This window comes from Macaca mulatta, chromosome 18, assembly GCF_049350105.2.
Source record: "Macaca mulatta isolate MMU2019108-1 chromosome 18, T2T-MMU8v2.0, whole genome shotgun sequence".
Classification (NCBI taxonomy): Eukaryota; Metazoa; Chordata; class Mammalia; order Primates; family Cercopithecidae; genus Macaca; species Macaca mulatta.
The window spans coordinates 65731420-65733751 of record NC_133423.1 but is presented as its reverse complement, the minus strand read 5'-3'; the positions used below and the strand labels follow the sequence as shown (position 1 = coordinate 65733751).

General features: G+C 44.0%; 1 non-coding gene across 1 annotated transcript; it reads right to left on the bottom strand.

Moving 5' to 3' along the window:
• Positions 1-215: 215 nt before the first annotated feature.
• On the bottom strand, positions 216-428 carry LOC114673922 (small nucleolar RNA U3). Its single transcript, XR_003724761.2, has one exon. It is a non-coding gene; the product is annotated as a small nucleolar RNA U3 (small nucleolar RNA).
• Between the last annotated feature and the right edge of the window lie 1904 nt (positions 429-2332).

Genomic DNA, 2332 nt, shown 5'->3' with positions numbered 1-2332 from the left:
CTCTAGCCTGGGCAACAGAGCGAGACCCTGTCTCAAAAAAATAAAAATTAAAACGAAAGAAAAAAAAATTTTTTTAAGGCAGGGTCTCACTCTGCTGCCCAGGCTGATCTCAAACTCCCAGACTCAGGGAATCCTCCTTGCTCAATCTCCTAAAGTGCTGGGGTTACAAGTGTGAGCCCCTGCACCTGCCCTTAATTAATTAATTATAAATGGGAAGCACTGAAACTGTGTCCTTCCCCTCTTACTCTTCCAGAGGAAGAGAAGATCATCAGTGGCAAATGGCAGTTGCAGGAAAGCAACACCCACAGCGGGTTTCACGCATGTGGAGAGCACCCTGTGCCGCCTCCTCCCGGTTTCCTGTGCTCCACAAGTTCAGAGAAAGTTCTCTCACAACCAACTACAGAAACGATGTCGGAAAGTACAGTCTTAGAAACAACTTTTTAATTGCAGCATATCAGAGTGAAAAAAAAAACAACAGAGATGTTGGAATTGGACAATTCTGGTTTCAAATCAGTTTCATTATTCATCCTCAGGTGATGTTTGGCAAGAAATAAAACGTGTCTGCGTTCAGTTTCCTTGTCTGTGACATGAAATAACACATTGCAAATATGCTGAGTGTTCAGAAAATAATGAACAACATGCAAGGAGTAGTTGGGATATGGTAGCTGCTCAGTAGATAATCATGATGATCAATATTCACCATTGACAAGTAGCTGTGGAATCCACAAATGGTGGACATAAAAAGTTAACCAGTGAAGTGCTGGGACAACGTTGCTGAAGAAATATTGGAATGTTCCTGTGTGCATAGTTAGATCGGCCTCAGCCTGAAAACTGCCTGCCACCACACCCAGCTAATTTTTTTGTACTTTTAGTAGAGACGGGTTTTCACCATGTTGGCCAGGCTGGTCTCGAACTTCCTGCCCAAACCTGGGGCCTGTCTCCTCTTCCAGTGTTCCCTGAGGGAGGAGACAGAGAAAGAAAGTAAAGGCAGCAATCATAGAGGGCAGTTGCTTTCAGATAACTTCTACAGTTGGTATTTTTACAGAGACTATGTGTTGGGAGATGGTAAATATACCTAGAAATTAATGTGATGAAGGCTTTATACATGAAATGGGAACTTTGTGATACTGACAACAGACGGACTAATGACTCTGTAGTGGTTTTTTGGAGGTTTTGTTTTGTTTTGTTTTGTTTTAGACAAAGTCTTGCTCTATCACCCAGGCTGGAGGGCAGTGGCGTGATTTTTGACTCACTGCAACCTCTGCCTCCTGAGTTCAAGTGATTCTCCTGTTTCAGCCTCCTGAGTAGCTGGGATTACAGGTGCCTGCCACCACGCCCGGTTAGTCTTTTGTATTTTTAGTAGAGATGGGGTTTCACCATAATGGCCAGGCCGGTTTTGAACTCCTGGCCTCAAATGATTCACCTCGGCCTCCCAAAGTGCTGGGATTACAGGCATAAGCCACTGCGCCTGACCATGATTCTGTAGTATTAATAAAAGTTTTCATAAAAGGTATGTCACAGAGTAGGATACAGAAAAGACACACATACTTCGGATGGTGAAATGAGAATAGTGTATAGGGAAAGGCAGGAAAGACCTGGCTTAGGGATTCTCCAGTTCCACAATTGGGCACCACTGAATGCCGGAAACAATACTGAAGATGACAATTTTCTAGTGACCTAATCTGGCAGAGGGTAATAGTAACCCTCCCAGAATGGGGTCTTGACACGTTTTCTTCCTGCTTGGAGATGTTACACTATCCTCTTGCAAGTAGGTTTTGTCGTTCAGTTCTCACATCAAGCCTATGAAATTGGTTTTATTTTTAGCCCCATGGTCCTGGGAATATTTTGGGAAGTGGTTACATCTTGAGTAATGGAGAATACCAATCGAATCCCACATCGTGTGAAGTATGTCTCCATTGGAGAGATTTACTATTTGTCTTCCCAGTATCCATTCACTGTTTTTAGGGTAAAATGACACCCCAAATTCCATCTGGGGAACCACTCTCTCCCACTCGCAGGCCACATAGTTTAAAAAGCATCACATCCGTTCTTAACATTCTCTTCTGTTAGAGGATTTGGTTCATTCATCCGCCATGTGACCCGGTCAGAATGAGGCACAAGGAGACTGTTGTTCTTTCCCAAGGGACTCGAACCTGGAAGCAGGTGAGCTGGTGCTCCTGTTGCCACCTTGCCACCACAGGTAAGTCAAGAATAAGGCCAATGAGTGGACGAACACAGAGCCCACAGAGAGGTGAACAGAAAATGAGTGTTGATGACATTTTTGGAGCCTAAATGAACCTGTTCCTGGAGAAAATCCCATCCTGGACTTTTT